Raw genomic sequence first — 19217 nt, forward strand, 5'->3', positions numbered from 1 at the left:
CAAAAAAAAATTGCCCAGCTGAGAGGCAAGCGCATGCACAGAGGCAGCCCACTAGCCTGCCTCTCAAAATAGCAGTAGCAGTGGCAGCAAAAAGAGGGGAGGTGACGGGGCAGTGGGAATGGGGCAGGGCAGGTGGCAGGAGGATTAGCTCCATCTTTAAAAGCTGCAGACTTTTTAAAAAATGAACTGGTTCATGGTTCATTTTTTAAAAAAGTTCAGATGGGTTGTGGTTCGTGGGCAGCCACTTTCTTTCTTTCTTTCTTTCTTTCTTTCTTTCTTTCTTTCTTTCTTTCTTTCTTTCTTTCTTTCTTTCTTTCTTTCTTTCTTTCTTTCTTTCTTTCTTTCTTTCTTTCTTTCTTTCTTTCTTTCTGCATGTGGTATTATAATTTCTCATGCACTGTTTCAGTGTTTGGAAAGCAACTTTTAAGAAGAATTAATCTGATGACATACTAATCCTATAATAACTTCAAATGTGGTAGAATGATGATCCACAGGAACGTTCTCATTTCTGCTCTGGTTTGTATTCCTGAACACTAAGTATGACGTTGAAAGTGTAGGAAAGAGAGTTGGGAAAGTTTCGGAGGGCCTGTCCTTGACCTTCTTCTTCTCTTACATACTGTATGTTTATATTTCTCCCAACTTCTAGTTATCCCTGTGGTTCTCCAGTTTGAACTCACTTGTGCTCTGTTTAAATGCAGTCTCTCTCTACAGTTTTAAGTGTGGAGGTTTAAAATATTCATCTCTCCTAACAAAATTTTCTAATTACAGTCAGAGGCAATCAGATGAAGAATTCAATTATTTTTGTGTTGTTTTGTTCCTTGGGTTTTTGTTTTTTGAAGAGACTGCATTATAGATTGGTGAGTATTTCATCTGTGTGTGTCTAAGACCTCTAGGGATCATCATAGCCTCCAGCTAAAAAGCCGGAGAGATCTTGGAACGCTAGGATGAGTGCTCTGCCTCTTAAGTTTTCTTAACGTCTGTCATGCAGTGCCTGTTTCTGCCTCCTTCAGTGAAATGGTATGCGGTTGTGTAAACATTTATAAAGGAAGTTCTAGCATTTCCTGCAAGGTTTATTAACCATATTATGTTCAGTCCTCCCCCCCCCTTTTTTTTTAAATCAGGTAATGCACTATGGAAACTTTTTCTTCTTTAGATGGTACGCTGTTCTGCATTTTAACAGATAGCCTTTCCTTTGAAAAGTCTCTACTTTTGTGCTTTGCACTGTCTACAACTTCATAATCTTTTGCTTCTGTAGATCTCCACCACTCTGTCTTAAGTGGTGTCTTCTCCCTCTTTTATTCCTTTTCTCTTGGTTTCTTTCTTTAAAGTCAACTCATCCACTGCATGCTTCTTCTTCTTCTTCTTCTTCTTCTTCTTCTTCTTCTTCTTCTTCTTCTTCTTCTTCTTCTTCTTCTTCTTCTTCTTCTTCTTCTTCTTCTTCTTCTTCTTCTTCTTCCCTCTAGCCCTTTCAAAATATACTCAGTATTGTTGGCTATCTTATCCCTATCCCTGTCTCATTCTTTTAACACTGTGGTGGAGACCTGCCTCACTACAGACTTCCATCAGTTGGCTAGCCCGGTGGTTAAGGATGATGGTGGACATAACAAAAGACATTTGTAGTAAAATGTTACCTCTAGATTCACTGGAACCCAGATAATGTGCAGAAGGGTACAATTAAGACACTCTACCACAGGAAGGTGATAGATCTGAATGGATTTCTGTTGACCCTGAGGAGTTTCTTTTGCCTTGTCAAATAATCTTGTTCTAAATTCCTGGGTTTCCTTTGGAATGAAGAAATGATCAGGGTGGGGGACACATGTCCTGAAATTCTGTTCCTTGGCATATTAAATCACACTAGAGTAGGTGTATTGTGGCCCAGTGCTATATATTTCTTGGTGATCATAGGACATACAGGGAATGGTGCTCCTGATAACCCTGATCTGTACCTTTTTGGTCCAGCTGTAAGGTCACTACGTTTGGGGCCCAAGATGGAGTAATTCCACTACAGGTGGAAGGGTTGATCTAAGGGCAATGGCTCCTGGGAAAGTGACCTTTCAGTGCAGTCAAATATGCACCTTTCCTGCCATCTGACTGCACCCAAAGTTAATGTGACTGGCATAGCTGCTGCTGCAAAAGAGCATTCTTTCAAAAGCAAATAACACCCATTGCTGATGCTACTAGAAATAGATATACTTTAATATTTTATTGCACTTTAGTGTTATTAAGCCAGAGTTCTGTTTATCTTTGGCTCTTGAATAATCAGTCAAGTCACTCAAATGGAAATGATTAGCCACAGAGAATTTATCATCCTCCCTGTCTAGAGCCCAAATTCCTAATCCCACAGGGACAAAGTCCTTTGACAAGTTTGTGCAAAGTTATCCAAAAGCTCCTAGTGATCTCGTATACACAGGAGGAAAACAACATCTGATGAAAGCATCACAGCAAAAAAATAGCGTATGGGGGAGTTTTATCTAGTTCATGAAAAAAGGTTACATGCTCAAGCCTTGTTCTTAAGCAAAGAATCCCCATGAAACCAGGAGCCTTAGTTCTTTGCCATGCCATTTTCTTAATCTCTCGGCATTGCCAACTTTCCCTGGGAGAATTTCAAATCTGTTGGGCTTCCTTGAGCAGTAGATTAGACAAGAATGAACCAAATCCCAGGCTACAGAATGGTTCAGTGAGCTTCAAAAGGATTGCATGCTTTATCTTTCCTTTGTTTTTAGCACCACGTGCAGAAAAATGGGTTTGGAGGGGGATTCATCCACATCAAGGCAGAGAAAAAGCCCCACACACTCTTTCTTCAGATTGTTAAATTACATATCTTTGCCTTCCATTGCTTAATCACATGTCTGTTAGTGTGGTTGTATATCTGTGTAGATCGCTTCATTTTCTGGAGTAATTTCTAAGAGGAGAATTCCTCCAACAGAAGAATATAGAAGGCCAAACATTGCACGGATTCTCCAATGAGTATAATTATTCTTCCCATTTCCCAAAATCAGAGGTGGACGACAATTCAATGTAGCTTAAAAAAAATGGTGCTATGCAGGTACAAGAAGGCGATGCCAGAGAGTTTAGGGAAACCCCAAGTTTTCCACTGCTATAAAAAATATTTAGTGGGATGTGGTGGCGCTGCGGGCTAAACCACAGAAGCCTGTGCTGCAGGGTCAGAAGACCAAGCAGTCGTAAGATCGAATCCACACGACGGAGTGAGCTCCCGTCGCTTGTCCCAGCTCCCGCCAACCTAGCGGTTCGAAAGCATGCAAATGCAAGTAGATCAATAGGGACCACCTCAGTGGGAAGGTAACAGCGTTCCGTGTCTAAGTCGCACTGGCCATGTGACCATGGAAGATTGTCTTCGGACAAAACGCTGGCTCTATGGCTTGGAAATGGGGATGAGCACCGCCCCCTAGAGTCGAACACGACTGGACAAAAATTGTCAAGGGGAACCTTTACCTTTACTATACAAAATATATGAGAGAGGGAAAACCAAATAGATGTGAGGATCCAATAACAGGCTAATAAGGAGCAAACATGATCTCTGCCCACAGGAAACTCGCTGACCGGAGGGGAGAGATCAGCGAAAGGGAAATGGAATAATATACTATGGAGAAAGATGGAACTGGCTGCTTGGTTGTAGTCTTATTAGGAATTCTTCCCACTGCAACATTTTCTTTTAGGTATCATCAGTAGTAATGATGATCTTTGTGTGCACGATATCTGTCCATCTTTTTTCCTCATAGCTGTGAAACCTCAAAAGGTAGGATATTGAGGCAATGTTGAGGGTATGTATTTCAAACCTGATTTTAAAACAGGTTCATTAATTGTAATTAATTAAAAATCTGTCTTTTCCCTGCAGTATCACAAAAACGCACTAGGTGGCACACTTGATCCTCCTCAAAAACAGGAGGGATCCCCAAGAGTAGTGAAGATCCTCAAGAATCTTTGAGATCTGGTTCATGCTTGCATCTGGTTTGGGCTGCCGAGGGAGCGGGGTAGTTGAACTTCAGAGCAAGAACACCATGGCTCCTATTTCTTCTATACAGCCCAGCTATCTGTTGAACACCAAATCTCTCTATACAGTACATGCATATACAAAGAATTCCTGCCACAGGATATGGAGATAGAGGGACATGCTAGATAAGAATCAGAGTCGTGTTGGCAATGACAAAGGAAAATAAGTAAGAAATACAAAAAGCAGAAGGTAAGTTACAATATTGCTTAGCAGGTTGGGTTTTACTTGGATTCAAGTCATTCAATGGCTGCTCCCAACACCAGTAGCTGGTCTTCATCCTCTAATTACATTTTCCAAAAGTACATTTCTATCCACTGTAGAAGCTGAGATATGTGGCAAAATCTGCACTAACTATTCTGCCCAATTGTTTTGTGAAAAATAAATGTGTTGCTGCTTTTTAGTGTGTATACCCAATTAATAAAGTCACAGCTTTGATTCATGTTATGTTTTCTGGCTTTAAATATTTAAAATTGCAGTGACACATCAAACCCTGATGTCGGGAAAGTGTGAAGGCAAGAGGAGAAGGGGACAACAGAGGACGAGATGGTTGGACAGTGTCATTGAAGCTACCAACATGAATTTGAACCAAACTCCGGGAGGCAGTGGAAGACAGGAGGGGCCGGCGTGCTCTGGTCCATGGGGTCACAAAGAGTCGGACACGACTTAACGACTAAACAACAACAACATCAATCTGTGCACTGCATGCACAGATTGAAGGGTCACTGTCACGGCAATAGTAATCGCTCTTACTATTAAACATTTAAACATTTTTAAATATTTAAAGGGACAACAATCATCAATGATGCTAGAGTAGCCTAAGCACTTATGACAAAGGTGAGAAGCCTTCTACATATGTTCAAAGACAACTGATCCACTGGTCCAGTTTTGAAAACATAAGCAGATATAGATAGATAGATAGATAGATAGATAGATAGATAGATAGATAGATAGATAGATAGATAGATAGATAGATAGATAGATAGATAGATAGATAGATAGATAGATAGATAGATAGATAGATAGATAGATAGATAGATAATAAGCAATTTCTTGGAAGAAACTTACTCTGGAGAGACATTATTTGATTGTGACATTGATATTAGAGTACCATTAAGAACAGTACTTAGCTAGCATTTTGAAGATTATTATTCACTTGCTTGCCTGCATTCACTTGCATATACTTTAGGCATGTTATGTGCTTAATAACTGTTTCTGCTCTGAAATGAATGTTTACAGCTCTTTTTAAAGGCTAGCATCTCTGGAAAATGTCATACATGTTGATTTTGATCCTTTAGCCGGTGTCCCCTAGCTTGTGGAAGTCCTTCTTTCTGTCTGTTGAAGGTCTGCATTCCTGGAAGCTTTTAAAAGCCACAGGGAGTTGTGTGAGGGGGAAAGGTGGCTAAGCAGTTAAGGAGAAGGATTATAAATGTGCATGAAATACACTGAGGGTCTGTCAAGATGAGCCATTTTGGGTGTGGGGTGGATCTGGCTACCAAGAGTCTGGTGAGGTCAGAGGGAGGAGTGATGTCCCATTTGCCCTGCTCCTCCTGCCTGAATGACCCCTTGTAGCCTGACCAGCTCTCAAAGCAGAAACAGGAAGTAAGGAGGGGAAGAGAAAAGAGAAGGTGGAAAAGGGGAGGGGAATGGGGAAGGGAAAGTGTCCAGGACAAAAAGAAGCAAGACAGGAAGAGCAAAGAGGATGTTGTTTAGATGGGGAAGGAAATGGAAATAGCATTTGACAGGAGCGAAGATGGCAAAGCCAGGAGAAGGCAAAGGATATAGAAACAGCAAGTGAAACTGCTGGAAAAGAAGAAGGATGGATGGACAGGAGATGACATTTAAAAAGATAGGAGGAACCAGGAAAGAAGGGAGGAAAGAGAAAATGGAGAAAGCGAAAGGGGGAGGAGAGCAGGAAGGCAGAGCATGGTGAACAAAGCTGTGGGATGCACAGGAGAAGGGCAGAAGGGACTGCTACCACCCCGAGGTCACTAGCACTCCGTCAGTCCCTCTCTTACACACTTGCAGCACATTATCCACAGCACCACTTTATTTCTCTCCTTCGGAATCTGAGACCATGATGGCAGAGGCTGTTGAAGGCTGCTGCAGCATGCCAAATAGAATGCATGCCCTACTACTGGGAGAGAAAGGTGCAAAATAGCTCTTAAAGGAGAAGGAGTCCTTGATCTAAGTAGAAACACAAGTGGACATTTCCCCCACCCCACCCCGTCTAAATTGTGATTCATATATCTATATGCCCATGTGGATAGACCTAGAGCTTCAGATTGTGCATCTCATTCAGGAAATCCAAGAAAACCCACATTCTGTTTCCTAAAATATGGCAACCCTAAGACATGGTGGCACTGCAGGTTAAACCACAGAAGCCTCTGTGCTGCAAGCTCAGCAGACCAGCAGTCATAAGATCAAATCCACGTGACAGAGTGAGCTCCTGTCACTTGTCCCAGCTCCTGCCAACCTAGCAGTTCGAAAGCATGTAAAAATGCGAGTAGATAAATAGGTACCAAAACGATGGGAAGGTAACGGCGTTCCATGTCTAGTCGCGCTGGCCACGTGACCACAGAAACGGTCTTCAAACAAATGCTGGCTTTACAGCTTGGAAATGGGGATGAGCACTACGTCCTAGAGTTGGACACTACTGGACTAAATGTCAAGGGGAACCTTTACCTTTACCTAAGATGAAGTGTGAAAGAAAGTGATTAATGGAATAAAAGTTTGTAGAGGGAAAGGCTGAATTGACACTGGGATGAAACTGAGAAAAGCCAGCAAGAAAGTAAAGAGGGAGAAATGGGAAAAAGTGACAGAACAATACCATAGAAGCATAATGATTTCCAATTCCAACCCATGTGAACCCGCTACAGCAAACGTGAGCAGTGCGATGCTCCTTTTCTCCTTCCAGATGCATTGCAAGTCCCAGTGTTTCTCATCATTAGCTCTGCTTGCTAGGAATGATAGGATTTTCTGTCTAATAACATCTGGAGGACTGTATCCTCCCCTCACCCACTTCAGGGCAAATTGAATGAGCATCAAGGTTGAGGAAGAGAGAGTTCAGCAAGCAAAAAGAACAGAGTTGACTTGTATTTCATTTTACCTTCTCTAGCTTTGCCACTACTGGTGAATAGGTAGTGGCTTTCTATTTGTCCTCATCTCTCTCTCTCTCTCTCTCTCTCTCTCTCTCTCTCTCTCTCTGTGTGTGTGTGTGTGTGCGTGTGTGTGTGTGTGTGTGTGTGTGTCTGCATGGTGGCCCCTTCAGCTTGCCCATAATGCACCTTTGGAGCACTTCAAAGAAACGAAGGGAAATTTTTAAATGGTTCACCAACACTGGAGTCTAGTGCTGCTCTTATGCTTTGAAGGAGGACCGAGATGTCAGGAGGGTCAAGAAAACATTTTATGAGGGTGAGAGGGTGGCAACTTGAACCCGGCATCATTCCAGAGGATGATCTTCTCACATGACAACAAAGCAACATCCTACTTTTGCACGAGGAGAGCATTTTTATACCTGCCTGCAACAAACCTTTGCTTCTGTGATTAATTTCATTAACTGGAATGACTGCTATTAATCAGCATTATTAATAACTAAAAATCCAAACACAGCATGTCTGCGTCTTTTCTTCCCTTCCCCCTTCCACTTTATCATCTTTGTCTGACTTTTCGCCACAGTTTTTCGCCTTCCAGAAGCAACTTAATCATTCTGGATTCTTTCTCTCATCCAATTGCCTGTGTATTTCCGTGTGCATTATTTCAATTCTGATTCACTGCTTCCTTAATAGAAACTGTAGTGACAAGTACACCTGTACACCTTTTTTGGGTAATGCCATTAGCTGCAGAAGTAACAATAGCAAGCATGTAATATCCTAAGGCAAATAGCTTTGTATGTTCTTGCTCTGTGTCATACTTTGTAATGACATTTTAGGTCAGGAAGAATGTCTCCACAGGGGAACTCAGTCATAACTACTTTTGACAAGTAGTAATAACAGAAGTTTAGTCCAACATTAAATGAATGACTCATTTCTCTGCAGCCAGGATTGCTGTGGTGGACTGCAGGAATGTTACAGTTGCAGCAACATTCCTCTCAGACTTGGTACATTTCAGTCATAAGAGTTGGTTTTATCATGAGCCAGCCTATCGTGATCCTTCTGCTTCGGTGTTGTTAATGCAAAGGGTGTGCGTAGCCTCCACAAACCACTCTGTGATCAAATAAGGGCACAAAGATGGGTGTCTAACCTGACCTGTGCCTCTTTGGAGGCATTCGGGTCAGATCCTTGTCCGAGTCCTTTCCAGTATTTGTTTATATCGAATCTTCAGGGAAAACCCCTTTCCCATCAATGGGGAAATGCAAGCAGCAAGACTGAATGGTGCAGGTAAGACAGAAGGGCTTCTGGTCAGGCAGGGGTTCTCTGCACAGCTGGGCATTCAGTATCATTTTTTCCCACCTGAAGAAAGCCCACATCAGGTTCCTAAAGCAGCCTCTGGAAAGGGAATCAGTGACGGACTTTAAAAGGGCAATCAGCACAGTCATTTTTCATTCCTTCTTAAAAGGGCGATGCAGGGACCTTGTGCTTCTCTAAATTTGCTGTCCTTTCTCAGCAACGTAAGAGTGGGTGAACCTGTCCCTGCTCACATGTTCAGATTAACCCTTTTCAGTGCCTCAAGAGGGCTTTCCTCCTGTGAATATTCTTCAAAAATATTTCACACACACACACGTGCGCATGCACATACGCACACACACACACACAGTGGATATGTATTTGATTATCTATTATTTGACTGAAATAAGCTACTGGCAAGTATTACTTGAAGCCAAAAAATGCCACTCTGCGCAGCATTTTCTCTCTCTTTTTAAATAAATGATTCTATAATCATTATTAAATGATAATGATGTGCCGTCAAGTGAATTCTGATATACAACAACCCTTTATATCAGTGGACCCCAACTTTTTTAACACCACGGACCAGTTGAGGAAGGTGGGGCACCCCCACGCACGTGTGCATGCGCAAAGGGATGTGTGTGTGCTCACACGGGCATGGGCACACTAAGACACATGCGCGAAGGAGTGGGAGGCACTTGTGCCGGTGGGCACACACTCATGCTCATGTGCAAAGGATGGGGGGTGCTTGGGGGCACTTGTGCGCATGCATGAAGGGGTGAGGTGCTCATACTGGCATGTGCACATTCATGAGCATGCACAAAGGGGCTGTGCAGGGAGGAGTGCATGCGGGGTGGATGGGAGATCTGTCTCCGCGGCCTGGTCCAGCCCAGGCCACAGACCAGCACTTTATAGGGACCCCTGCTTTATAGAGTTTTCCACATAGAGAACAGTCAGAAGCGGCTAACCATTCCCTTCTTCTGGGAGCGCCTTGGGACTGTACAGCTTGCCTAAGGCCCCACAAGCTGGCTGTTCTCCAGGGAAGCCCAGGAGTGGAATCGAACTCTGAATCTCTGGCTCCGCAGCCAGAGACCTAAATATGAGTAAGATCGAAACTGAGAGTTGTGTGCACCCTAAACACATATCCCCATTGCCTCTCTCAAGATGAAATTTCCATCAGACATTACCAAAAAGATAATAGAAGCAATAGAGTATAAAACTAAACTACTTACCAGTGCAAAATTTTAACTGTATGTCAGTGCTATAACTGCATAGTAAAATATACTTTTAAGGGAGATTGCATGTTAATTGAGGACTGCTCAGGAAAGTGAGCAACTAATTGAACTGGCACAAGCCCAGTATAAAATATTCACTAATTTTTTTTTCCAGAAAGCTGACATTTTAAATTAGTGTTACATTGTAAATGTTGTCTTTTTAGTGGTGAAACTTGCATATCAGGCTCCTGCCAACTCCATTAGTCACTCGCTTTCATGTGCTGCTCCCAATTAACACTCCAGCTTTTAAAAGAAATATCCCACCAACCAATTAACAAAGTGTAATATGGGTAATTATTGCTGGTTTTGCTAGCAAGTTATGTCTGTTTTGGAGGGGGAGCGAGATTCTTCACTCCTGTTCAAATTAAAGTGTTTGATAAATTTGCTAATCCTCGACAATTTTGTAAAATGCGTGATAATATGGCGAAAGCAAATTGAAACAACAACAGATTTGGAAGACAGAGCTGACATAATCATCCTACCGCAGCAGTCCCTGTGTCCCTTCCTGAGAGATTCACATACACACACCCATTTTTTTTCTCATCAGCAGTCCACCCCACCAAACTAATCTACTGCTTTTCAAGTTCAAAACCAGGTGCCGTCATTTAATGTGTTGTCTTTTAAAGGATAACAGATGTTGTGACAGGTGGAGACCATGGAGATCAACCACCAGCCTGTGATGAGGAGCACTTGGAAGGTTTCTCTTTAAAATTAAGTGACTTAACTTCTACAGGTAGTTGGAAGTTGGGAAAGAAAGAAAGAAAATTATAGCAACAATTTTAGAAAACTAATTCTTTATTTACCGAGTTTTTCAAAAGAATCTCATTAGTGACTTTTAGTTACTCCTCATAGTATGAATCCTGAAAGCTACATTGGTACAAAGCACACTCCCTGCCTATCCACCTAGTCTCCATATCATTTCCCATAACATGAGATATAATTATCCCCTTTCATCACTTAGTGGGCTAAAAAATTAACTAAAAATTTAGAGTTACACCTTAGAAGGAATGTGTGCTTCTTATATACTGCCCCATAGCACTTAAAGTACTCTCTGGGCAATTTATAATTTAATTATGTAGGTACATATTGACACGCACCCCTTGAGATGGGCAGGATAAGTTCACTGATCTTGGAAGGACAGAAGGATGGGTCAACCTTGAGCCAGATACTTGAGCCCGTTGGGATTTAATTCAAGCAGTCAGCCAACTCTTAACTAGAGTCCTGCAATCTAACCACTGCACCATGTGGCTCCTGAAGGCATCCCTTGTTAAATTACAATTGTAAAAAGGTAAAGGTAAAGGTTCCCCTTGACGTTTTTAGTCCAGTCATGTCTGACTCTAGGGGACAGTGCTCATCCTGTTTTCAAGCCGTAGAGCCAGCATTTGTCCAAAGACAGTTTTCCATTGCCACATGCCCAGCATAACTAGGGAACACCATTTTACCTTCCCACCGAGGTGGTACCTATTTATCTACTCACATTTGCATGCTTTCAAACTGCTAGGTTGGTGAGGAGCTGAGACAAAGTGATGGGAGCTCGCTCCGTTGCGTGGATTCGATCTTACGACTGCTGGTCTTCTGACCCTGCAGCACAGGCTTCTGCGATTTAGCCCACAGCACCAAAATGTACTGCAATTATATTTCAATGTATTATAAGTGACTAGCTATTTATATTAGTTAATTCCATGTTCTGAAAGACAGGGGTAGGAACAGACTAAAGAGATAGGCTGTAATTAGAAAGCACATTAATGTTGCAGTGAGATGAAGGAGACTTCAGGTTTGTGAAATCGGACTTCAAAAGAACCTCATACCTAAGTCCTGAAGACCATAAGCTAACATAGAAAGCTCATGCTGTGGCATTCAGGTATTTCTAGGTGTTAAGGATTTTACTCATCTCTCATATCTTTTTCCCTGACTTCATACCAAAGTACAAGCCAATGTCCTATGTTACAGTCTAGGAAGCCGGTTTGTGAATTTTAAGGGTGGAGAGTTGGAAATGAAATATTTAGAACAGGTGTGTGGATAAGCTGCACTCCCATTCATTTTTTTCTGTTTGATGTGTTTAATAAAACATTCAAAGAGGAGTGTTCCATGTCTACACCTTCCATGATCATAAGTAGCCCTCAACACATGCAGAGGGCAACCTTATCTGACTCTGCTTTTGATAGAGACTCTCTGTACAATTTTGAACCCAGATTTTCTAGGACAGAGGGTGACAGAAATGGCAGTGTACAGGATTTGGGCAACACCCATCCCTCTCCTTGTGAGTTCAAGTAATACACCTCACAGAATGTCTGGCTAAGGCTTATATTGTGCATATGTTTTCTGGTTTGCTTGTTTTAAGATTTTGTTTCGTGTCACTACAAACTATAATTGAAAGCACTGTATGGACTTTTCAATAACAGTGAATTCAGACAGGTTGAAAGAACAAATATATCAGCGTAGATGCCTGTTGTGACTGCAGTTATTCACATTTGAAAGCTGGTTGTCATACACAAATTTTGTGACATTTTTGGTGACATTTTGTAACAGTAAGAAACAGTATCTATTTTTCAGGCGCCTGCATGTGCATATTCAGCATTCAGGTATAATCCATCAAATTTTGCATAGTCACTGCATCATACACATTAACCTCTGCAATCCGAGCACTTTTTCTAGACTACAGTGCGTAATTGAACGGCCAGATGATAGGATAATACTTACTACATATTATTTGTACTGAAGGGAGTTTCTAGAATGCTTTTTTTCCTGCTTTTAACAAATGGCATGGCATACTCTCTGATTTGCAATGGGCTTATACTGGGCAAATAATTCTCTGACATGTATCTTTCTAATTCAGATGACTGGTCCTTGGTATGAGATCACAACCGCATACTGAATTTCCTCTTTCAGCAACTTGTCTTTCAAATGTATATGTTTAGAATCCTTCTGGTGTTCATGTAAGGTTTGCTTAATTTGCTGCAGCTAACTGCAGCTATTTAATCATGTGCAGGGATGTGTCTTGGTCATATGCCTGGTTATGCATTCTATTGTGCAGCTCAGAAGTGCCCCTGGGACTTAATCAGTTATCTGCAATTAGCCACTGCAAGTTAACACACGTATTGCACAGTCTTATGCATGTCTAGACAGAAGCAAATCTCCATTAATTTGATATGACTTATTCCCATGTAGAGGGTTACATCTCACACCATCTTAATGTGATGATGGAATGATTAATAGTGGCACTCAGGATGCCAAAATAGGAAAAAATGGAGAACAAAAGCTTCAAATCTGAGCATACTAACATACCTTTATAGTAAATGGAGCTAGTTCATTCATTTCTTCACCTCAAAATCATAATCCGTGCCTCCCAACCACATATTTACAGACTTGAAAAATTTTCAAGATATAATTGACTGATGTGCTTTTATAAAACCACACGTACCCTTTTGAACTTGAAAAACGATATTCTGCATAACTCATTCTTTCTACCTAAATGTGACTTCTCTATTTTTCTTTAACCCTCACATGAGATTCTCCATCATAACTCTATAAATTGAGTGAGACTGCATACCAACATGAGCAAGCCACAGCTGCCAAATTCCCATTTGTTTGATCTGAGGTCCCTTTAGTTCCTATACTGAGTTTCATCTTTTTCTTTGTGATTGCAATGTGACAACAGAGAGAAGAAAGCCACTCTTCTTAAGAGACTGTTTGCAATTTAGGCATGTTTTAATTAAGATCAATTATTTATTTGGTTTTGAAGAAGTGTGGGTTAATTTTCTTCAAGACATGGTTAAAACTAAACATGTTTATTTTTAATTAACCTTTTTTTCCAGCTCATTATGTAGCAAATAGCTGTGAAGTGTGGGCTCTCATATATATTAGGAAAACCAATTAAATAGTGAAATCATCCATTATTTCAACATTTTAAATGAAATCAGCATGCATGATGGTGAAATTGTGTTTTTCCTTCAAAGGGCACCCTGATCTGAAAGGATGTTTCTTATCCCCAGGTAAAGAATACGAACAAGTTTATGCACCATGTCAAATACTATCATTATGCAGAAAGCTCTTCTGCAGAAATAATGCAGAACTCCAGAGGTTCAACCAGCTGCAGACTCTTTTAAGGTTACCCCTGTTCCATTTACCTAGCAAGGTGTACACCTACTTTGGAAGACAAATCTTCTTTAAAAGCTATGCATTTCTGCTGGAGTTGGGGAGAGTGCTTGGAAAATTCTGCTATAAGCAACACACACAAAATATAACCTCATACTGACAAACTATCCCATGGAGGTCTGAGGCAAACATTACCTAAAAAACTGGAAGAATACCAAGGGAGTTAACTGATTTTGCACATTCACCCCCCAAAAAATATTATTGCCAAAAACAAGTAATGCAAGAAGAAAATTCTTCAGCTATTGTGTTCATCACCCAATCCCACTCCACATAAACACTATGTTGAGCCAATAAAAATACCTGCAGAGATTTACAGGAAAACTGTCTCCTCTGCCCACCCTTTCACATCCTATTTCTTTTAAATCAGCACTTCAAATTATTTTTTTTAAAAAAAACACACACCATGGGAGTGAAAACCATTTCTCTGATCAATGTGCTTTCTGACAGAATAATGCCAAAGATTCTCACATGTGGAGGGAATGTACTAACAGAACCTGCCAAATCATTGTCGTTATTGTCAAAGAACAGGCCAAGATGCTCTGCTCCCTGGGGTGAAGAGCAAAATGGCAAACAAAAAAAACAAAAAACCTCATCCTGGGTCCAAAAACCAACAGGAGCTGCAGTTTAATTCTTTTTTCTTTCAATTGTGCTGAAGTGACAGAATTTTCCATGATATCTAGAAGGGAACAGAGCAGACCGTGTGGTACATAGTTTTCTTCTCCAAAACCTTGCTACTGCCTCCCAGCATTCGACATCTAGGACAACTGCTCCACTCTCCCAAGTGATAGACCAGTCTTGATATTTTTCTACTGCTTGTGGTGGGGAAAAGATTAAGGAGCCACACACAAAACTCCTGTTCTGATTCAAACCAGCATGAACACAGTTCAGTGATTGCTATTGATAATCCAATGCATTCCAGTGTTAGAGTAACAACATGAGAGGATTCATTCCTGGTTTCCCTCACATTTGTCCACATACATACATACATACATACATACATACATACATACATACATACATACATACATACATACATACATACATACATACATACATACATACATACATACATACATACATACATACATACATACATACATACATAATATCCAGCTCATGCCTGGAGCATATTGTATTAAAGCTTTCAGCCACTGATCCCTGTATTTTGTATATTCAATAGCATTTAAAAATTTATGTTTGCAAATTTGTCCCAGTAAGTTCAGCTGGAAGACCGTGTCCATGACAGACCGTATTTTATTTAAATTTTCAGCAAGAGTGCTCTACTTTTTGATATATTAAGATTTTTTTGTGTGCTGATATTCTCCGGCGGACTGATGAATTTGGCATTGTTTGCACTGTAATAACTGGAATGAAGCTTAGTTTTCTTCAGGCAAATCAGGTTTTGTTTTCTTGAAAATAATGCCCTAAATAATTGGGCCATGACTCCACATCAATTTTCGATATAGTTGGCACTAAGATGGATTGGTAGGCTGTAGTGTATGGGCATTTAGTGCTTTCAGGAGCCTTTAATTATTCACTTCATTTATTTCTCACAGAAAAAAATGGAAGTTCTTTCATGACACACCAGTGTACCTGCCATAATTTGAGAATTACTTGATTAGAAGCTGAATAAGTGGTACAGTACTTTGACTAAGAGCATATACTCCAAGTCAGTCTGTTTTCAAATTTATTCCTCTTCAACCATGAATAGGGGATATAAATTGTTGGTTTTTTGTTGTTCTTGCGCACAACAACAACAAACCCCCCACAGGCCTTCTTTTTGTGAGAGTGAGATATTATCCACCATTTTCAACAAGAGCTTCCACATTAGTATTTCTGTGCAAATAGCACAAACCATGCAGAATCCAAATGGCTCCTGTCTCCTTTCATATAGTTCTAAAATACAGATGCATTGGATTGATTGTATGTGGCTTTTTGACCAGTCAACTGCTGCTGTGCTTGCTGTTATGTATGCGTGCACAAGAGGTGTATGGATTGCATCCACTTTTCTCGATCCAAATTTATTTGTCTTACGTGTTGCAACCAATTCACTTCAAGCTGATTTGTTTGTTTGTTTGTTTGTTACCTTTCTCCCTACTGGGGGAGCAAGGTCACAACGGCTAAAGCTACACATTTAAAAACATTATATAAATATCATCTTTTTTAAAAAAACAATGAAAGATATATCAAGATTTTAAAAATCAAATTTAAAAACAATTAATAACATTTATAGCCCATCCTGGTCTATCAATAATTAAATATTTTAAAATATCTGTACATATGTAGGTAAAGGTAAAGGTTCCCCTTGACATTTACTCCAGTCGTGTCTGACTCTAGGGCATTGTGCTCATCCCTGTCTCCAAGCCATAGAGCCAGCATTTTTCCGGAGAAAGTTTCCATGGTCACATGGCCAGCACGACTAGACACAGAACGCCATTACCTTCCCATCGAGGTGGTCCCTGTTTATCTACTTGCATTTACATCCTTTCAAACTGCTAGTTTGGCAGGAGCTGGGACAAGTGATGGGAGCTCACTCCATCACATGGATTCAATCTTACGACTGCTGGTCTTCTGACCTTGCAGCACAGATGCTTCTGCGGTTTAACTTGCAGCTCCACCACGTCCCTGCGTACATATGTATTTTGCATAAAGAGTGAAGAAACATAAACCAGGAAAATAAGGGACTCTGACCTACTGCTCAAAGTCCTTCATGCTTTTCTTCCTCCCCTCTACTTCTTCCACTAGGAGCCAATCAATTTAGATAATTTAGGTCCTATTCTTAATGTTATTGTGAGCAACCTCATTCAAATCCCATATAATGGCACAAATGCAGTCAATTGGATCAAGATCTGTAGCAGCCTAAAATCAAAGTAGAAAAAAAATACTTACCCTACCTCCTGAAAATTCCAGCAATGCAATACCTCTCTCTCTCTCTTCACTCTAAAATTCTTCCCTCACAAAATAGTTGCCAATCATAGCCACAGGGAAATTCCTTTCCACGGGCATTTATGATTGGTGTTTCCAGGAGAGCTTGGGCTTTTCAATCTCCTTCTGCTTTGGGCTTCAAAATTCCTAGGAACTCTGTGGCTGGGGTTTCCAGGAGAACTTGAACTTTCTGTTGGCGGTTGAGCAGTTTATCTCTTTCCAGTTTTGGCTTCTTGGTCCTTTTACATATTATCTTCATTTTCTGAGTGAGTGGCTTTTTTAAAAAAAATCAAGTTTTTCAACCTTAATAGCCAAATAATGTATATATGTTCATGTGTGCTTATATTTGCAATGGAAAAAGGCATCAGTTTTGTACAAACATCTTCTGAAAATTCCGGAGAACATGAGAGAAAAGAAAATTCTCACACTCAATGTGAGGAGTTATGTAGAACTTAAAAATGCCTTGTCATAGTGTCTTGGTATGTTGAGACAGCCTAAATTCACAAGAATGAGATGTTTAATGAGCATTCTTCATGTCTCTACAATGAATTCAGGTGAAAAACTACAAGCACTCATTGAAACTGATGCTCTTCATCCATCCAGTCTGTCATGGTCTGGAGACAGCATTGGTTGCCCTGCAAAATGACCTTCTGAGGGAGACTGACAAAGGTAAAATGTCCCTGCTGGTCCCCCTTGACCTCTCAGCAGCCTTCAATATCGTTAATCACAGTATCCTCCTAGGGAGGCTCTCTGGGTTGGAGATTGGTGACCTGCCTTTGGCCCAGCTGTGTTCCTTCCTAGAGGACCATTCTCAGAGGGTGCACCTTGGGGAGATAATGTCCACTCCTTGGGCTCTTAATAGTGGGGTCTCTCAGGGGGCAATCATCTCCCCACTATATGAGGGGATATCTATATGAGGCTGCTGAGAGAGGTCATCAAGTGTTTTGGAGCTTTGTGTCACCAATATGCATATGACGCCCAGGTCTATCTATCCTTCCACCCCTCTGCAGAGGATGCCATCCTGTTCCTTGAGCGCTGCCTGGACGTTGTGCTGGGGTGGATGAGGGTTAATACACTGAGACTGAACCTGAACAAGACAGAAGTCCTGCCGGTGGGTCCTCCTAGTGCCTGAGGATTGGGGGCCTTCCTCTCACTTGTAGGGCTATTCTCTCTGCTAAGGCTGATGTTTGCAGTCTGGGCATTCTTTTTGACCTAATGCTATCAATGGAATCCATCTGTGATCCGTTCCACCTTCCATTTAAGGTGTCCCTTTCTTGACATCAAGTCCCTCACCACCCCGAGCGATGCATTGGTAATCTCGAGATTAGACTACTGTAATGTTCTCTATATGGTGCTGCCTATGAGGCTGTTATGAAAACTTCAACAGGTCCAGAATATAATAGCCAGATTATTGGCTGGGGTGAAGAAATACCATCACGACTCCCCTACTCTGGCTACCTTGCACTGGTTACCTATTTGTTTCCATGGCAGCTTCAAGGTGATGATGCACTGACTTACAAAGCTCTAAATGGTTGGGGACCTTGCTACTTGACAGAATGCCTCCTTCCAATGAGATCTGCCTATTCTACATGATCTTCCAAGGCCAGGTGGTTGAGAATACTGACCCCACAAGAGGCCCAAAAAGACACCCCCCCCCAAAAAAAAACCCAGGCCTTCTCGGCAGTTGCCTCTTGTCTTTGGAACAATCTCCCACCTGAATTTCACCTGGCCTCTTTACTGGGAAACTTTAAATGATCACTGAAAATGGATTTTCGGGCAGGCTTTCCCAGAGTATTCAACGTCTTAACTTCAGTGGTAGTTTCAGTGTTTTGCCTGATCTGCCATCTTGCCTTCAAATTATTCTATTATTTCTAGTTGTTACTTTGTTGCTAGTGTATATTTAGTCAACGTTCAATTTTGATGTTCATTGTAATTATGGTTACTGCCTTCTATGATTGTTTATCTGCCTTTCTCTTGGTTCCACCACCTTCACAGGTACATTTGATGGGGACACAGGAAAAGGCCTTCTCTGTTACTGCTCCCAGATTCTTGAATTCCCTCCCACAAAAGGCCAGACTGGCCCCATCTTTGCTGTCCTTCCGAAAGCAGGCAAAGATCTTTCTCTTCATGCAAGCCTTCCCTCAGTAACTAGCCACCCATGTGTGATTTTTAAATATATTACTATGCATTACTGCTTTGATTAGATTTCCGATACTACTTGTGTTTTCCATTTTTGTGTTTTCCATTTCTCAGAATGACATTTTCAAAATGTTGGTATACTTATTCATTTTTGCCTTAATATTGCCTGCTAATGATGCAAGATGCCTCCTTATTCTTTGTTCATAGTTTTTAAATATTGACTTTTAATGACGTTAACTACTGTTGTACACTTGTTTTCAACTATAAATATTGTCTTTCATTGTTGTAAGCCACCATGGGTCCTTTTCAAGGAGAAAGGGGAGGTAAAAT

The 19217-nt window shown here is 41.0% G+C and overlaps 1 long non-coding RNA gene across 1 annotated transcript in view; it reads left to right on the forward strand.

Moving 5' to 3' along the window:
* The window catches only part of LOC144589182 (uncharacterized), a 420115-nt gene that overhangs the window by 56546 nt on the left and 344352 nt on the right, over window positions 1-19217 (forward strand). The gene's annotated exons all lie outside the window — the stretch shown is intronic.

Source organism: Pogona vitticeps, chromosome 1 (genome assembly GCF_051106095.1).
Source record: "Pogona vitticeps strain Pit_001003342236 chromosome 1, PviZW2.1, whole genome shotgun sequence".
NCBI classification, from domain to species: domain Eukaryota; kingdom Metazoa; phylum Chordata; class Lepidosauria; order Squamata; family Agamidae; genus Pogona; species Pogona vitticeps.